The sequence below is a fragment of the Amblyraja radiata genome, chromosome 7, assembly GCF_010909765.2.
Source record: "Amblyraja radiata isolate CabotCenter1 chromosome 7, sAmbRad1.1.pri, whole genome shotgun sequence".
Lineage (NCBI taxonomy): Eukaryota > Metazoa > Chordata > Chondrichthyes > Rajiformes > Rajidae > Amblyraja > Amblyraja radiata.
The window spans coordinates 49,563,002-49,582,461 of NC_045962.1; the positions used below are offsets into that span (position 1 = coordinate 49,563,002).

Consider the following 19,460-nt stretch of genomic DNA (forward strand, 5'->3'; position numbering starts at 1 on the left):
AAACACTTTTTCTTCCTTGTTGTGCAAATTCCATAATCACGAGTAATGACAAAATCATCAGTGATATTCGGTGAAAAAACAGGTAGAAGGTAGGATTAATAGTGCCATGAGCCCACTGGAGAAATATATTTTAGTATTTGATTAATGTTAATTAAAAATGGAAGAATTACTTTAAGAATGCATTTAACTATTTAATTCTTTCTCTTTAACTATCATATTGTGCAAAGCCTCTAATCAGGTTATAAATTATACTTGCATACTGAATGTAAGTATAATTGAATGCACGTATGTACTAAATGTACGTATGGTCACATTTTTTAAGTGAACATTTTCTAATTTAAATATGCCTTTGTGGAAGCATTTTTTCGTGGATGTCTCTGATTATTCAACATTGGCATTAGTGCTAGTTTACAAGGTTGAAAGTTTGACACAAAACATTATTAATTTCTAAAGTGAAAACATAAAATATGTGAAAGAGAATGAGTTCTATGTTTCAGATCATAGACCCTCCATCAGAACAGTTTTACTTTGTACAGACACCTCCTGATATGCTAAGTATTTCCAGCACTTAATGTTTTCATTTCAGATCCAGCATCTAGCATTTAAAAAATAAACTTTCATTGGTATTTTCAGATCCTGCTGTAAAAGGAGTGGAAGAAATCCTGCAGAGAATCCTATGCTAGTTTTTAAATTAAATACTTTCATTAAAGTTGCCACAAGAATTCACTAAAATAAAAATGTTTCAATGTAATTGTTGTGTGAAATTAAGGAGTGCGTGGAATGTAAAAGATAATGGATAATCAGTGCCAAACTGCCCAATCTCAGAGCATTTATGGTTCAGTGTGTCCAGTTTAGTAATTTTAATATAATTGGTCTGTGGCAAACAAACATAAGCAAGTTACCATGTTTTCATTCATTATGCCTTCAAATATATGAAAATCAAAAAAAAATGAAAACCTTGTTGTTGTCTGTAATCCATAAGGGAACACGTAATATCACTCAAATGTAATTTAAATATTAGAAAACTGTTGGAGACTGATATGAATTTATATTTGTACAGGTAGAGGACGAAGGCTGAAACTTGGAGAAATTAAACAGAAATAAAGGTCGCTCTGTGCCGACCTTCTGTACCATGTTGAAACTATTAGCCCATTGACTGGATAGAAATGATCAGCGTTTTCTTTATAAAATTGTGCTAGGTATTTCTACAAAGCTTAAGTTGATTTTGAGACTATACTGCAACTCATTCAAAGTAAATCAGGTACTTGAAGTTGTGAAGGCAGGCAAATATTTTACATTTGGGCAAGATCATATTCCAGAGCTGATGATCATGCCTGTTCCTTGAAAATGAATGATATCTCAGAGCCATAGATTTTAAAAAGCATCATGCAAGTCCAAATTGCCGCATGTCATTGAGAGATTCACACTTTTGAAGCAAACTGAATTTGTTTGTTTTTTGTTTCGCATTCATTAACAAAGTCATAAATATCTTTTCAATTGATCTTGATAGGCAATCATTTTATATATTTTTTGAATTGCAAAAAATATAAAAACAGATAAGACTGGAATATCAGTAACCTGCAGAAAACAGTATTAAGTTTCAGCACACAGTGCACTATCACGTGTTGGACAGTTAGTTTTATTTGTATTGTTGTCTCAGAAAATGGTAGAATAGAAAGATGCTAGGAGCAATTTATGCTTATGCCAGGGAATTGATACCACCACATGAGCATTTGATGGTAAAGCTCCACCAGCTGTCGTCACTTTGCATGTCTTTGATGTGATATGCTTTCATTTGAACACTTTCATACTAACAATTGGATGGCCAAACAAAAGTGTTAGATCACAATCTTAAAATGTGCTGTGTTACAAGCATTGGGTCATGGACATCACTCTGAATGTTGCCGTAAATTTCATTGCAAAGTTTTAGTGGTCTTCTTTGCTGTCAGTGAATATTTTTTTTTTGTGTGAAGATTTAAGTTCAAAAGATATTTGATGTTTATGCCAGTTGGTATTATCATTTTGAGTGGAACTGGAGTGCTGACAAGTACAACTGGATCTGAACCAGAATGGTAGTTCAGGTTATTGACATAATTTTATTAATTGATGCTACAAACAAAATCAATTTCCAATCCAAACAAACCATTGAAATACAGGACAAAATATGATAGAAATGGCCAGTCTTGAGCAAAGACAATTGCAATATTTTTTGTGGCCTTAAAAGTGCAAAAAGTAATGTGTATGGTGGAAGTAACAGTAACATTTCCATTAAATATTTTTAGTAATAATACTTACCATCACAACATTTTAAATTACATGTCAGCTCTAGTTAATTTACAAGTATTTTGATTTAATATCTGGAAATAAAAGCAACTATACTGTAAACTATATAGATGGCAGATGGAGTTTAATGCTGATAAATGTGAGGTGCTACACCTTGGCAGGACAAATCAAAATAGGACGTACATGGTAAATGGTAGGGAATTGAAGAATACAGTTGAACAGAGGGATCTGGGAATAACCGTGCATAGTTCCTTGAAGGTGGAATCTCATATAGATAGGGTGGTAAAGAAAGCTTTTGGTATGCTAGCCTTTATAAATCAGAGCATTGAGTATAGAAGCTGGGATGTAATGTTAAAATTGTACAAGGCATTGGTGAGACCAAATCTGGAGTATGGTGTACAATTTTGGTCGCCCAATTATAGGAAGGATGTCAACAAAATAGAGAGAGTACAGAGGAGATTTACTAGAATGTTGCCTGGGTTTCAACAACTAAGTTACAGAGAAAGGTTGAATAAGTTAGGTCTTTATTCTCTGGAGCGCAGAAGGTTAAGGGGGGACTTGATAGAGGTCTTTAAAATGATGAGAGGGATAGACAGAGTTGATGTGGATCAGCTTTTCCCTTTGAGAATAGGGAAGATTCAAACAAGAGGACATGACTTCAGAATTAAGGGACAGAAGTTTAGGGGTAACATGAGGGGGAACTTCTTTACTCAGAGAGTGGTAGCGGTGTGGAATGAGCTTCCAGTGGAAGTGGTGGAGGCAGGTGCGTTGGTATCATTTAAAAATAAATTGGATAGGCATATGGATGAGAAGGGAATGGAGGGTTATGGTATGAGTGCAGGCAGGTGGGACTAAGGAAAAAAAGTTGTTCGGCACGGACTTGTAGGGCCGAGATGGCCTGTTTCCGTGCTGTAATTGTTATATGGTTATACAGGTGCACAACCTTTTATCCGAAAGCCTTGGGACCAGACACTTTTCGTAATTCGGAATTTGTCGGCCTTCGGAATGGAATTTTTTTAGCGTAGATTTTAATGGCTGGCTCAGTGGTAGAGTGCTCGGCTCATATCCGCAAGGTCGCGAGTTTGCGCCTTGCTCCCGGCAGTTCCTCGGTCGCGAGTTTGAGTCTTCAATGTAGTTTTTTCTTGCAGAATAAATGTCTGTATGAAATGCAGTGTGTTGAATGAATTCCTGAATTTGTAAATGTGACCGCAGCATTGAATCACCTCTCGCACTCATGTCACCCTAGCGGGGCTACATGCCCTTAGGCGGTCAAAGGCGACATTTTCACACTCTTATATCCGTGTACAGCAGAGGCGACGTGCGTTTGGCGCCAAACGTGAGCTTTGGTGAGCTTTGGTGTGCAGACGACATCCTGGAAAAAATGTCCGGTTTCTTCCAGGTAGGCGATATACCCTCCCGGGCAATATACCCTCCACTTCTCTTTTATGAAGGGGATTTAGTTCCCCTTTCTTCCAGGACCGACCGGAGGTTCCGCTGTCACCTCTGCGGGCCGCCCTCGGTGAACGTCCTGTCTCCCTGTCCCTGGGATAGTAGGGGGCGATCAAACAGCACAATACCCCCCTCCCCCTCCAACTCCAGAGGAATCCGCTCCCCGATGGGCCGCTACGGCGACAAGTGGCAGTTCGCCCACAGCCCGAGCTGCGCAACCCCAAGAACAAGACGTCCCTTGCACACCATCAGCTTCTGCCCGTGTTCCTCTGGAGTTGGAGCGGGGCTGGGCTGGAGTTGCTGATCTGGGATCTCCATGCTTGCAGTGGGCCTGGGGGTTGGTGTCCCGATGAGGGGGCACAGCTCGGGCTGTGGGCGAACTGCCACTTGTCGCCGTAGCGGCCCATCGGGGAACGGCTTCTGGTGGTCCTGATGTCTCCGGCCAGTTTGCAGTTTTCCTCTGGAGTTGGAACGGGGCTGGGCTGCTGCTGGCTGTGGGTCTCTGGGATCTCCGTGCTTGCAGTGGGCCTGGGGGTCGGTGTCCCGTTGGTCCTGACGTCTCCAGTGACTGGCATCGCCGACGTGAAGACAGTGCAAAGCCCCCGCGCCGGTGCAATGGGCGGGGAGCTGGAGAGGGGAGGGAAGGAGTCACACACATGGCCGGGAAGCAGAGGGGTGTAGGTGGGGTGAATTTGAAGGGAGCGACAATCTGCTGCTGCCTGCCCGCTGAGTTAAAAAGTTCCCACGCAAGACTCACGATACACTGTGTATCGTGAGTCTACCGTGGGAACTTTTTAACTCAGCGGGCAGGCAGCAGCATGTTGTCAATTATTAACCCTCCCGCGCAATATACCCTCACCTTCTCTTTTATGAATGGGGATTTAGTTCCCCTTTCTTCGAGGACCGACCGGAGGTTCCGCTGTCACCTCTGCGGGTCGCCCTCGGTGAACGTTTTCAAGGACCTTTCTTCAAGGACCGAAAAAATGTTCGCTATTCGGAGGTTTTCGTTATTTGGATCTTCGGATAAAAGGTTGTGCACCTGTATACTGAATAGTGTTGAGATCTGTATTAATATGAATCATTCTATCTTGGCAAGATTTCTAGAAATTGCCCATGTTCACGTTTGGCTGTGAACATTTTAAGAGAAACACATTTGACTTAGTAACATAGAAAATAGGTGCAGGAGGAGGCCATTCGGCCCTTGGAGCCAGCACCGCCATTTATTGTGATCATGGCTGATCGTCCCAAATCAATAATCCGTGCCTGCCTTCTCCCCATACCCCCTTGATTCCACTACTCCCGAGAGCTTTATCTAACTCTCTCAAATCCATCCAGTGATTTGGCCTCCACTGTCCTCTGTGGCAGGGAATTCCACAAATTCACAACTCTCTGGGTGAAAACGTTTTTCCTCACCTCAGTCTTAAATGGCCTCCCCTTTATTCTAAGACTATGGCCCCTGGTTCTGGACTCGCCCAACATTGGGAACATTTTTCCTGCATCTAGCTTGTCCAGTCCTTTTATAATTTTATATGTTTCTATAAAATGAGATGAGATTGAGATAACTTGAGATGAGATTAAAATTTACCGTAATTTTGACCAGCAGATTGCTCTGAAGAAGATAAAATCTACCTTTATAAATTCTAGATAATGGAATGAAAGAAAAGGGGTTTCACTCAGAAGCATTATTCTATGTTTTGACTTCCTACTTCCAATGGCAACAAAAAATAAGGTTGTAAGTTTCATCATTCACCATGTAATAAGGTTATAGTTAACTTTTAGGATTAAATGGGACTCTTTGTTATTGCCACAATCTAAATTTACTAAGAAAATGAAGTAGTTTGTTCCTGCATATAGCAAGATGTGGACAGCCTTCGGGAATTGGCTGGAAGCGTATGCAGAATATACGAAGCAGGAACATTTTTAAATGCACATAATAGACTTTTTCAAAATAGAACTCTTGCAAATTTGTGCAAGCTATTGAACTAATATCCAAAGTACAAAAAATATGGTAAGTGGTGTTTGACACTATGCCCCTGTGAAACACAACTGAAATAATTTGAATAATCTTTGTTTGTATTTTACATTTCCCTTAACCCTCTTGTCGAATTCCTTGCTGCAAATAGCACTTTGTGCTTACCTGGTCTCACTCAGGCTGATCCAGTCTAAATATTACCTGTTAAAGTATCAGTCATTCCAAAGGCATTTTTGGATGTCCATCAAATTACCCAGTCAGGAACTGCAGGAAAATGTCAGTAACATTTCTTTGTTTCTTTTAACATGGGTTCTAACGTGGGAATTGTATAAGAATCACGCATGAATAGTTTTGAAGTTAAAAATAAATGTTCAAGAAAGAAAATACTGTAAATTTGGAAACTTATTGAATTAAAGACCTGCAACTGTGCATTGTTAGTTTGTTGGTGTTCATGAGATTAATCACTTTCTGGTATAAGTGATTTATCTCTGCCAAGGACTGGTTGTGCCCTCTGCACTCAGCCATGTATTTCGAGCATATTTCCACATGAATTGGTGGATTGCCTTGGGCACTTCATTAAAGGGCAGAAAAATATTTGATAAGGCTGTCAGCCCTTCAGAAATCAAACTTCAGAATAACCAATGGTAAAAGCAAAATATAGCAACACAAAGGAACGTGGGATTTTTATTGAGAGGTAATAGATGAGGTTCCAAATAACAGGTTTCTGCAACTGAAGATGTAAAAGACGATTTACATTGATAGCTACACCAGGCAGTTAGTCCACTTGCAAGCCCTCAGGCATTGATAGTTATCATTAATAATGAGCTTTTATAGTAAGATATATGAAATATTAAATAACTACTTGTCATATAGCTACTAGTTCTTGAAATGTTCTAATATTTCATTTAGTGGTGTTTTAGTAGTGTTTAAAGTGCATTACCACTGAAAATATAAATATAGTGAGGCATGTCCATGAACGAGTTCTTTTTGATGTGCTCCAGCCTTGCCTGCAATATATTTATGGTGAGAGCAATGTGACATACTGAAATTGAAACAAATAGGCAGCTAAATATATATTATATGCACTCTGGTCAGGTCATTGCCTTTTATAAAATATTTGTTTTGTCTATCCGAGGGGATAGTGCATATTGCATGTCTGGATGCTGATGGAATTCACGTATTACAGGAAGAAATATAGAACTATTCTTTATTCCTTAATGACTTTTGCAAAAAAAAAAATCCTTTTTGTGAGCAACTGAAAATTGCTTTTTCCACGAACGCTGTGTCTCAAGAATTTTCTACTTTTTTTCCCAACATCTGCAGTATTTTGTATTTAGAGGCTTCAAAGTCTCAATTTCAGGAAACAGCCAAATAAAATACTTAATTCAAATAGTGTATTTAGATCTTTTCCCATGCCAATATAGTTTACTCTGCAACATCTGTGTTTGCCTAGGCCTGCAAACATTTAAAAAATTTACCATTGCCTTTTCTGTTGACACCAGTGAGAGGGAATTACTAAAAGTAAATCTGTAGGAATAAAGATATTTATCCTAGAGATCTACAATAGAAATTCAAAGGACATTCATCATTGTGGAGAATAAACTAAATGTAGAAAATGCAACAACAAAATACAAACTGGTTAATTTGGGGCTCTTATCTAAAAGTATGACACAAAGAGGATGCTGCAAATAAAGATAAGTTACCTGTAAAATTAGTGAATTGATTCAGAAAAACAATTTGGGACGATTAAGAAGATGACTGTCAAGGCAATCAAAATTATTTCAGAATATCCTATCTCTCTCTGTTTGTTGATTTGTTTGGGGAAGTGTCAATTCAGATCACGTATTGTGGAAAAGGGAAGGGTTTAGTATGTGAACAAGGAATGGATCATTGTGTCAAGTATGGAGTAGTTTCTTCAGCAACCTGAAAGGGAACATGCATTTATTTGTGGTGTTATTAGAAATGCTGGACATTTCAATTCATTCTGCATTGCACATGGACACCACTGGCAAGGCAGATATTTAAATGTAACTAGATCAAATGGAACCCGTTCGGTCCCTGTTACACAGGAGGCCTGGTTCCTCCCATGGCTATCCAGACTACACTTCTTCCCACTCTGCTTCCTGTAAGGACTCCATCCCCTACTACCAATTCCTCCGTCTGCGCCGCATCTGCTCCCAGGATAAGATGTTCCACACCAGGGCATCGGAAATGTCCTCATTCTTCAGGGAACGGGGGTTGCCCTCCCCTACTATAGATGAGGTTCTCACGAGGGTATCTTCAATACCCTGTAACACTGCTCTCTCTCCCCATCCCCCCACTCGCAACAAGGGCAGAGTCCCCCTAGTCCTCACCTTTCACCCCCCTAGCCGTCACATACAACAAATAGTCCTAGTCATTTTCGTCACCTCCAACGTGACCCCACCACTCGCCACATCTTCCCATTTCCCCCCCCCCGTCTGCTTTCCGCAAAGACCGCTCCCTCCGTAACTCCCTGGTCAATTCTTCCCTTCTCTCCCGCACCACCCCCTCCCCAGGCACTTTCCCTTGCAACCGCTAGAGATGCTACACTTGTCGCTTTACCTCCCCCCTCGACTCCATTCAAGGACCCAAGCAGTCGCTCCAGGTGCGACAGAGGTTCACCTGCATCTCCTCCAACCTCATCTATTGCATCCGCTGCTCTAGATGTCAACTTGGCGATATATATCCAAGTGGGACCCGTTGGGCCCCGTTCCCCAATGCAACATTGCACCACTCACCCGTTCCCGCAACACAACCCGTTTTCACTTCTCACCCATTCCCCCAACGCAACCCGTTCCCCCAACTCAACCCATTCCCCCAACGCAATATTCCACCACACACCCATAGCCCCCAACTGCGTAATTTCCCCATATCCCCAACACTCACTCCCCCTCCTCCACCCTCTCTCTTCTCTCCCCTTACCTCCCCACCTCTACCCTCCCTCCTCTCTCCCCTCTACTCCCTCCCTCACCTCTCCCTCCCTCTCCTTTCCCCTACCCTCAGTCACTCCTTCCCTCCCTGCATAACCCCTTCCCCACCCCTCTCCCTCTATTGCCCTGCTTCCCCACTCCTCACCTCTCCCCATCGCACTCCCCCACTAAACACAATGTTTAAATAACATTTCCCCTCCCCTCCCTCCCTCCCTTACAACAATGTAACACATCTCTCATTGCACTGGGTGGAACACTGTTGATGGGCAGTTTATGTAAATGAGATCCCGTTGTGATGTCATAGCTACTGCCACTGCAAGTTCAAGTGATTCTTTCTTAAACTGGATTTTGTAAAGTTAAAAATGTGAATAACTTGTAAAATATAACATCAATCTGAATGAAACAATAAAAAAACACACCGCAAGACAATTGTGAGGAAGGTGGTCCAAAAATTGTAGCGATATCGTGTACCGTTTTGGCGTAGTTCCGGGAGCACGCACGCACACAGAATCACAAACAAGATGAGAGTTTTAGTAATATAATACATATAATAACATATATATAGATGTAGATATGGAGATAGATTCCTACTTCACGCAAAGTGATAAAATACTTCCATGAACTGCTGTGTAGTCTTGTGGTCAGTTTACTCTGATTGATGGGAACCTCTAGTACTTGTATCCAGCATCAATTGCGAGCTGGCAATAGATTTTTAAGTTGGATGACGTGTAGTTTGTAGGGAAACTTGCAAATTCTTATTTGCCCCGCCCCATTTGACCTATTTAGGTGGGAGTGGTCGGAGGGTTGGGAGCTGCTGTTCAAGAAACCTTAGTAAGCTGCACTGTACTGAAGGACACTGGAGGAATTGAATACATAAACAAGTGTTTTGTGTTTTTTCTTTCATATCTTGGCAAATTTGTACAGCATCATGGATTCCAACATTTTGTCTGGGGATGCAGTTTCCTTCTGAAGCATATCTTTAGTAGTGCTTGCCACAATCCATTTATTTAGTGTATGTTCTATTTCTTGATTTACGTGAAGTGAATTGAATGGTTCCTGTAATGATGGGGATCTCAGTAGAAGGCCCAGATAACCACCTACACTCAGCACTGAAAACATTTGCAAATTAGTCAGTCTTATCTTTAGCTCTGTGATTGGGAGCTTCGTTGAGGATGGGGATTTCATTGAGTGTCCTCCCGATTGCTCTTTTATTTTCTCCAACATTCACTATTGGATAGGGCATGTTTGCAGAACATTTGATTTGATTTATTGGTTGTGATCTCACTTAGCTCTCCTTAGCATTATGTGTTTGCTGCTTCACGTGTGTGCCAAGTTAGCACCTTGTTTTTTTGCAATTGATGGATGGTGATCTGTTGAAAGTGAAATTGGTAGGATTGGAGGTATGGACAAGAGAAATCCAATTATTGAAATACTAGGATATACCCAATCAATGAAATACCATCCCTTTGACTTCTTCCATCTTGCTGGTCAGACTTTTAAACACTCTAGCGATTAATTCTACTTTCAATTCATTGCAATTCACAGTGAAATCTCTGCACTAGTGAAGCCCTTCATAGATTGTGGTAGTCACTCCTTTCACTTTGCAAGTTTCTGATCTTACAATTAAATTTGCTGTTCCACTTGGACATTTTTTTCAGTCCCCTACACAACTCCAAAAAAACTTGGGGGAATAATGTCTCATCTTTTGATAAAGCACCTTTCCAAACTCAATGGTAGGAAGGTACTGCAGCTGCTGATTTACACCAAAGGATAGACACAAAATACTAGACTAACTCAGCGGGATTGGCAGCATCTCTGATAGAAGGAATGAGTGATGTTTCAAGACCCTTCTTCAGACTGGGAGTCAGGGGAGACACAGAGATACGGAAGGGTGAGGTGTGAAACGAGACTCAAAGGGGATGCAGTTCAAGGAAGAAGATTGATAGCTAGGAGAAGGTGATACAGAGAGCAGATGGAGATAAATTTTAATCAGGGGATCAGTCAGGCTGTTGGGAGAACTGGGGAGGGATGGAGGAAGAGGGAAAGCTAGGGTTACTTGACATGAGAGAAGTCAGTATTCATACCGCTAGAGTGTAAGCTGCCCAAGCGAAATATGAGGTGCTGTTCCTCTAATTTACACTGGGCTTCACTCTGACAGTGGAAGAGGCCCAGGACAGAAAGGTCCGAATAGGAGGGGGAGTTAATATATAGTTCATATATAGTTCACACCTGGAACAGCGGATACATTAGATGAGGTTGGAGGAGGTACAAGTGAACCTCTGCATCACCTGAAAAGACTGTCGAGGTCCTTGGATGGAGTGGAGAGAAGACACCACCTCCGAGCTAACAATGATCTATTCTACATTTTCCTTGAACTGTTTCTCCTCTGGTGTCTTGTTTTCACACCTTATCCTTCCTTATCTCTATGTCTCCCTCTCCCCTGACTCTCAGTCTGAAACATAGAAACAGAAAATAGGTGCAGTAGGGCCATCCGACCCTTCGAGCCAGCACCGCCATTCAATATGATCATGGCTGATCATCCAAAATCAGTGCTGCATTCCTGCTTTCTTCCCATATCCCTTAATTCCATTAGCCCTAAGAGCTATATCTAACTCTCTCTTGAAAACATCCAGTGAAATGGCCTCCACTGCCCTCTGTGGCAGAGAATTCCACAGATTCACAACTTTGGGTGTAAAAGCTTTTCCTTATCTCAGTCCTAAATGGCCTAGAAGAAGGGTCTCGATCCGAAACGTCACCCATCCCTTCTACCCAGAGATGCTGTCTGAGTTACTCCAGCATTTTGTGTCTATCTTTACAAGCTTAACGTTGATTTCAAGAAATGTATATCCTGCTCTTCCCATTTTCCTGCCCACCTGGCCCCATAAGCCTTTTTTTTTTTACTATTTAGGCTCATCTGGCTTTCATCTGCCTTACATATCGTCTTCCTCTCCCTCCTATTATCAAACGTTAACAATTAAACAAATTTACTGTTCTTAATGTAAATCCATTGACTTTGAAAATTAATTATATTTAGTTTTCCATTGATACTGCTTGACCAACTTTCTAAATATTTCCAGTTTGTTATTTTATTTATGTAAACAGCTGGTTTTAGAATACAGAATTGTTCATTTTTGTCATAGCTTCAGGTTATCTTCTGGTTGAGGTTTTTATTTCTTAGCTGGCTAAAGAAAGCCAAGATATAATTCATTCTTTCTGTAATCTGTATGTGAAGTCCTCGACATAGTATCAATGAGCATTATTTCAGCAGTTTCAAATCGGGGTATGTTTGATATTGCTTGTTAATACAAAGATGGGATATTGTTTCATGGACCAAAACATTTTTTTAAAGACATTTAAAATATTTTTGTGTCCTTTGCTTTGTGTGCCACATCAAAAGCACTTTACACTCAACGCCATTGTATGCATTTATTTTTGACAGTCTGATTACACTCTGAATTGTTTTTCTCTTACCCAAATGTGAGTTAATGAGCCATGTATACGATGTGGTGCACCAACAGAATTTTTGATGATAACCTTCTCTAACTGGAGTATATAACAAGAGATTCAATAGCATCTATGCTGGACTCCCAGTTTGAACTTGAATGAACATGTTCAATTTCTAGCATTATCACAGATAAATTGATTTTGTTAATTTGGAATAATTTGACCTTTTGCTTTAAACTGAGTTTAAAAGAAGTACAAAGTGATGCTCTACCTACTAACCAGTTTACTTTTATCTATTTTGTACATATGTGGATTTCTTATGTTTGTGCTTCATTGGATTATTTAAATATTCCTGCAGCAGGGCATAGTCCAAACACTTTGGAGAAAAAAGAATGTCAATTCATTTCAGATAGTTTGTTCCCACTGCATTCATGCACGTACCGACTGACCCTCTACATTTTCAGTTTTAGACTACAATCATCACATTTTTCAAAGACCATAGTAACTGTATAACATTCTGCAACTAATATCACTACTACAAAAATATTTAGCTGAAATCAAAATGTTAAATTATTCGGAAAGTACGTAAACGAAGCATTGGCCCAGAAAACGTCTAATGAAGGTAGAGAATTATTATTTACTAGACCAAGTGGGACCTGTTGGGCCCCGTCCCCAATGCGGGGAAGGTGGGTGGCATGGCATCACACGGGAGGGCTGGTCCCCGAACGCAATATTCCACCATGCAAGGCCACCAAATTTAGGTGCAGTTTCCTACCACTTCAAGCAGGGTGCACGGCACCAAATTCAAATGCAGTTTCCTACCATTTCAAGCCGGGTGTAAGGCAACCAAATTCAAGTGCAGTTTCTTACCACTTCAAGCAGGGTGTAAGGCCACCAAATTCAAGTGCAGTTTCTGACCACTTCAAGCAGGGTGCAAGGCCACCGAATCCAAGTGCAGTTTCCTACCACTTCAAGCAGGGTGCAAGGCCACCGAATTCAAGTGCAGTTTCCTACCACTTCAAGCAGGGTGCGAGGCCAACAAATTCAAATGCAGTTTCCTACCATTTCAAGCAGGGTGCAAGGCAACCAAATTCAAGTGCAGTTTCTTACCACTTCAAGCAGGGTGCAAGGCCACCGAATTCAAATGCAGTTTCATACCATTTCATGCAGGGTGCAAGGCCACCACATTCAAGTGCAGTTTGTACCATTTCATGCAGGGTGCAAGGCCACCACATTCAAATGCAGTTTCATACCATTTTGAGCACGGTGACACCACCATAAAACCACACAAAACACCACATAAACACCACACTCACAGTTCGGTAGACATTCAGTGTGTTCAGTTGATTCACAGCTCAGACAGAGTCGTGACCTCTCCCTCCCCCATCTTGCAGAGACTGAACACTTTCGGGTTTTATAATTCCTCCCCCCTCCCACCGGAAGGGGCATGGCCTTCATGGCGTGATTGACAGGAGAGAGATTCTCAACATTTTGTAAACACTGATAACACTTTTATTTTTCATTGAGGGGAAGAATCCTCTGCACCTGATGAGCGGAGGGGGACTCTGAGTAAGATGGCCATAAAATCAATATACAGTGCAAACAGGAAGTTGTCAAGTTTAGACTTTTAATCATTTGCCATTTCAAACCAACCACCACCAACGATTTGCTGTGCTTTATTTCAAACCAACCACCACCAAACATTTGCTGTGCTTTTTTTCAAATCAACCACCACCAACCATTTGCTGTGCTTTATTTCAAACCAACCACCTCCAATCATTTGCTGTGCTTTATTTCAAACCAACCACCACCAACCATTTGCTGTGCTTTATTTCAAACCAACCACCACCAACCATTTGCTGTGCTTTTTCAAACCAAGCACATTTTCATTTTCAAACCACATTAAGGGCACTCAAGGTCAGTAAAACCACACTCACATTTTAGTAGACATGTGTTCAGTGTTATTCACAGCTCAGACTGAGAGTGACCCTCTCACTCCCCCATCTTGCAGAGACTGACTGAGGTACTCAACACTTCCGTCCCTCTTTATAGTCCCTCAGGAAGGGGCGTGGCCTTCAGGAGAGAGAATCTCAACATTTTTTAAACGCTAATAACTCTTATTTTTCATCGATGGGAAAAATCCTCTTATCATGCACAGCGGAGGGAGACTGAGTAAGATGGCCAAAAATCTCAGCCGTAAGTGGCAGCGTTTTTTCTAAAATCAATATACAGAACAACAGGAAGTGGTCAAGATCAGACTTTTAGTAATATAGATAGTCCCTCAGGAAGGGGCGTGGCCTTCAGCAGAGATAATCTCAACATTTTTTAAACACTAATAACTCTTTTATTTTTCATCGATGGGAAAAATCCTCTTATCCTGCACAGCGGTAAGATGGCCAAAAATCTCTGCCATAAGTGGCAGCGTTTTTTCTAAAATTAATATACAGAACAACAGGAAGTGGTCAAGATCAGACTTTTAGTAATATAGATATGTAGATAAAGTAAATTTAAGGCAACTATAATGTGCTGATTTATGAAGATGTGCTGTTTCTTGCAAGAAGAGGGAAGGAAAGAATCAAAGTGTCAATAAGAACCATCAAAATCCATCACGCGAGAATGAAATGCTCAGAGAAGGAGAAAGAGGTGCAGCGCACAGGCCTTGAACCTGGTGAGATGCAGGAGGAGCCCGGCCTGGACTCACCCCACAGAGCCCAGTCCCTCCACGCACTAGAATCTCCCAACCCCTGCAGAGTAGTTATTAAGATGGCTGATCCGGTTGCTGCTGGGACGTACGTCGGGGCCTGATCAACCCCGGCTGGGTTGCCTGGGCGAGGGTGTCTGATGTTGAGACCCGAAACACCCGATGACCCCAGATCACATCACTGAGGATGCATCCCAGCCCATCTAGAAGATGTATATTTTTCACACCTGTCCCTGATCCTTTCTCAAGTGCGATGCAGAAATATTTTAGGCTTCCTGAAGAAAACAAACAACATCTCAGCAAGCCATTACACCTGTTGAGCTCTAGATTTTACAAAGTTCTTTTTACACAGTCCCGTAATTGTAACCGAAAACCAAAGATGGACACAAAAAGCTGGAGTAACTCAGTGGGACAAGCAGCATCTCTGGAGAGAAGGAATGGGTAACGGCATAACTTGTTTCCCCTTCCCTGTGTTTGCATGTCAAACTTTTCATACCCCTTCAAATTCATTGGCCTACAGAAGGGAACAAACATTTGATTTTTGTATGTGACTTGCCATAACTGTACCTGAAGGGAAGGATTTAAAAAAAATGTTTTTTATTTGGATGTATAGAATTGCAAGGCATTGATGTTTTAGGAAAGCTGGCTCTTAAAATCAATCAGTTTGTTTTATTAGTCAAAATGTTAACTTTAGGAGTGATTGGGGTTGCTGAGAAAGAGTGATCTAAGATTACTGGCCTAGCTTGTAGAAAATAATAACTGTTTGAGATGTAGTACTATATGTATGTCTCACTTAATAGTATATAATGAACATACAGCTTTGCATATTGAAAAATGAATTGTGACTATGGAACGGGCAGATTGGAGATGCAGACAGTTTGATATTTAGACAATATGGTTTCTACCCAACATATGTCAGTTTATAAAATATCCCTTTATTGAATGAGTTGCTGACCTGTGTCCAATTGCACCATTACTTTCTTGTTCAGTGCTGCAGATGACATGCAACCTGACAGCTCCTTGATTAACTATATTTGAAATATTGTACAGTCTAACTTATCACAGCATCTGTTGACAGCAGATCAACATTCTGCCAAAAGAGAGGCTCCATACAAACATATTGACCATTGAAGATGAACAATTTTGGATGTAATTTAGTAGCTCAAACTATTATCAAGGAATTCTGCCCTTTTGAGTGATATTTTCTATTATCTTGTGGCCTTCTGTGCTCGCGACACACTCATGAAAGTTGATTTTATGTATTTATGATCAAGTGTACATCCATTAGGCATGCTTAACAAAGAACTTTGCTTCAATATTTAACACTTTAATATATCATTCAGTTCATTGTACAAGAAAAAAGACTCAAATTACACTAATTCTCTGCATCTATAATCCTTGCTTTCAATTTTGATGTTAGCTGATCAAAATAACAAAGCTGTGCCTTAAGTGATTTGAGTGCTGCGTTGCTACTTGTGCACAGCACAAATCTGGAAGCTATCATTTTGAGCAGTGGAAAGTGGCAATTCTGGATTGTAAAATGAGACCTTGCTTCAGCAGTATATCAATTGTGTCATCCTGCCATAGAAACTTTAGAAGAGTACCAGACCAAGTGAGACACATTGGGCCCCGTCCCCCAACCCTCCTTCCCCCTCCTTTTCACCCTCCCTCTTCTCTTCACCCTCCCTCTTGCCTTCACCCTCCCTCTTCCCTCCTCTCACCTCCTCCCCTCCTCCACTCCCTCCTTCACCTCTCTTTTCCCCTACACTCAGTCACTCCCTACCCTCAGTCACTCCCTCCCACCCTCCATAACTCCCTCCCCTCCATACCCCCATGACCCGTTCGGCCCCGTTTCCCCAATACAATATTCCACCACTCACCCGTTTCCCCAACGCAATCCATTTCCACCACTCACCCGTTTCCGCAACGCAACCCGTTTCCACCTCTCACCCATTCCCCCAACGCAATCAACCCTTCCCACATGGAGGGGGGGCAGCAGACGCCGGAGCCAATGAATGGACTCGACTTTTGGGTCGGCATCGGTGCTCCCTTGAACCAATCAATCTTTCCCATGTGGTGGGGAGGGGTCAAGTCAGCGCTTCCTGGAGCCAATGAATGGACTTGACTTTTGGATCGGCGTCGGCGCTCCTTTGAGCCAATCAATCCTTCCCACAGAGGGAGTAATGGCCGCCTGGGCCAGGGCCACCTTCTCATCGCGTGCCCCGCACGACGATACCGGCAGCTGCCGCCATGTTCTACGATCAGGCGAAGGAGACGGAGAGGACTCAGAAGCAAGCAGGTGGCCTCCGGATGTGAGTGTGCGGCTGTGAGCAACGCCTCGAGTGAACGGCTGTGCCTGCGCGTTGACAGCATCTACTTTAATTGAGAACGGGGGGGGGTGGGGTGGGGGGGGGGTGCCGCGAGCAAGGGCATTGTGACGTCCGCAGCTGGGCAGCTGTTTGATTTTTTTTAAACTGTGTTTTGTGAACAATTTTATTGAAAATGTGGGGAGATAAATGACCAAATTTACAGAGGAGTGGATTTCTAAAATCATAAGGTAAATCGCTGCTGAAATCTGTAAAAATTTGCCCGTTTTGGCGTCTGGTTTTTGAGGAGATAAGTTTCAAAGGCAAAATGACACCCTCCCCCCCCCCCCACACGTGCGCGCACACACACGCACGCACGCACACACACACACTCACACAAGACACAGAGTTTTAAAAGTATACAAGACCAAGTGCAGACCACCTACTAACCACCCCACACACACACTAACTACCCCCCTTGATATTATATTAATATTATTAATTTTCTCCTTTTACCCCATAACCGCCCTATCCACTGACGCATGGCCCCCAACTCGCAGGCGCGTCTAAAGAGGGAGGGGTGGGGGGGTAGAGAGTGAGGGCAGTACGAGAATGGGGAGAGACAGAGCGAGAGGCAGAGACAGAGGGAGGGGGGTGGGGTGGAGGGGAGGAGGAGAGGGAGGGTGGGTGAGGGGGGGAGGGTGAGGGGGGAGGAGGGGAGCGAGAGATGGGAGGAGAGAGAGGGGGAAAGGGGGGCTGAGAGGAGGGGGAGGTGGAGGGGAAGGGGGTTTAGGGGAGGGAGGGCAGGGGGTTGGTGAGAGGAAGGGGGAGGGAGAGGGAGAGAGAGAGAGGTGAGAGAGGGGGGGGTAGAGAGAGAGCGGCGAGGGGACAGAGAGGGGGGGGATAGAGAGAGAGGAGAGAGAGGGAGACAGAGAGAGGGGGGGGGTAGAGGGGCGGGGCGGCAGCCCGAGCGAGGCACGGAGCGATCTGAGGACGGTGAAAAGCAGCGGGGGGGGGCCAGCCGATCGTGGCTTCCGCCAGTGTGACAGAGCTGGGGGGGGGGGGGGGGGGGGGGACAGACGATCGGGCCTCCCTGGAGAGGAGGTCGTATCCTGTGACGAGTAGAGAGCAATAGCAGTATAGGATCTTTGGTAGAGAGGAGAGGGGAGGGGAGGAGGTGAGAAGAGGAGGGGGGGGGGGGGTGGAGGGGAGCCGGGCGAGTGAGTGGGCTGCCAAATGAGGAGAGAGACAAAAGCGGCTTCTGACTCTGGAAACCCACAGCTGGAATGAGCGGGCGGGCGGGGGATGGGAGGGGAGGGGCCTCATAAGCTGCGCCAGCAGTGAGGAGAAGGTTCAGCACGTGAGGCGCTGCTGACCCCGAGATCTGCAGAACAAAGATCCTATAGCTGAGCTGTAGAATCTTTGTTCTGCAGAACTTTCTCGATCTTTCTGCGCCTTTTGAAGAACGGGGGGATGGGTGGGCGAACGTACCTCGTGGAAAACTGCGCATGTGCGTTGACAGCAGCTGCATTAATCCACAGCGGCGGGGGGGCAGGGTCAGGAGGCAGGTGGGCCTGGATTGGTGGGCATTGGGACGTCAGCAGCTGGCAAGCGGCGATTATTTTTGAAAAAGTTAGTTTTGTGAACAACTTTATTCAAAATCTGGGGAAATAATTGACCGAATTTTGAGTGGATTTCTGAAATCATAAGTTAAATCCCTACCGAGATTGTAAAAATCTCCGCTTTTTTGCATCTGGTTTTCAAGGAAATACGTTTCAAAGGGAAAATCACAAGCACACACACTCTCTCACTCTCTCTCACTCACTCACTCACTCACTCACTCACTCACTCACTCACTCACTCACTCACTCACTCACTCACTCACTCTCTCACTCTCTCTCCAAGTGATTATGAGGGCAGGGTGGATGTTAGTGGTATTAATGAAACCAAAGATTTCTGCATGGGTGAATTTAATACTTTATTGTCACATGTGACAAGTCACAGTGAAATTCTTTGCTTGGATTCCCAAGGTATGCAAATAGTCGCCAATAAAGGGCGCTTACAAAGTTACAAACTACCCCCGTGCCATCTCCCTTTGTTCTCCGCTCTCCCCCTTGTCACAGCGTTCCCCCCCACGCCGGGTCCTCCATTGTTCTTCACCCTTCCTCTCAGCAGTCCACGCACGGCGGGTTGTCCATTGTTCTTCTATTGCGTCCATCGATCGGCGCCATCATTGCCCGCCACACCGACCTCTCCACTACCGCCACTAGGTCCTCTGCTGACGCCTCCATGGCGCCGACCCTGGCCCCAACCGGATGCTCAGCTGACCCAGGCACCATTGGCCGCGGGCTTCG

The 19,460-nt window shown here is 43.3% G+C and overlaps 1 protein-coding gene and 1 long non-coding RNA gene across 4 annotated transcripts in view; both read left to right on the plus strand.

Annotated features, from left to right (window-relative positions):
* Positions 1 to 19,460, plus strand: part of adarb1 (adenosine deaminase RNA specific B1) — a 222,378-nt gene that overhangs the window by 128,975 nt on the left and 73,943 nt on the right. Inside the window, exon 1 of one of the 3 annotated variants that reach the window (XM_033024438.1) lies at positions 13,704 to 13,708. The exons of the other annotated variants lie outside the window; for them this stretch is intronic. The gene's annotated coding sequence lies outside the window, so the exon portion shown is untranslated. Of the gene's footprint in view, positions 1 to 13,703; positions 13,709 to 19,460 lie in introns of those variants that run through there. 3 annotated transcript variants of the gene reach the window in all.
* On the plus strand, positions 2,320 to 4,914 carry LOC116975387. Its single transcript, XR_004412613.1, has 3 exons — positions 2,320 to 2,380; positions 2,650 to 2,655; positions 4,787 to 4,914. It is a non-coding gene; the product is annotated as an uncharacterized LOC116975387 (long non-coding RNA).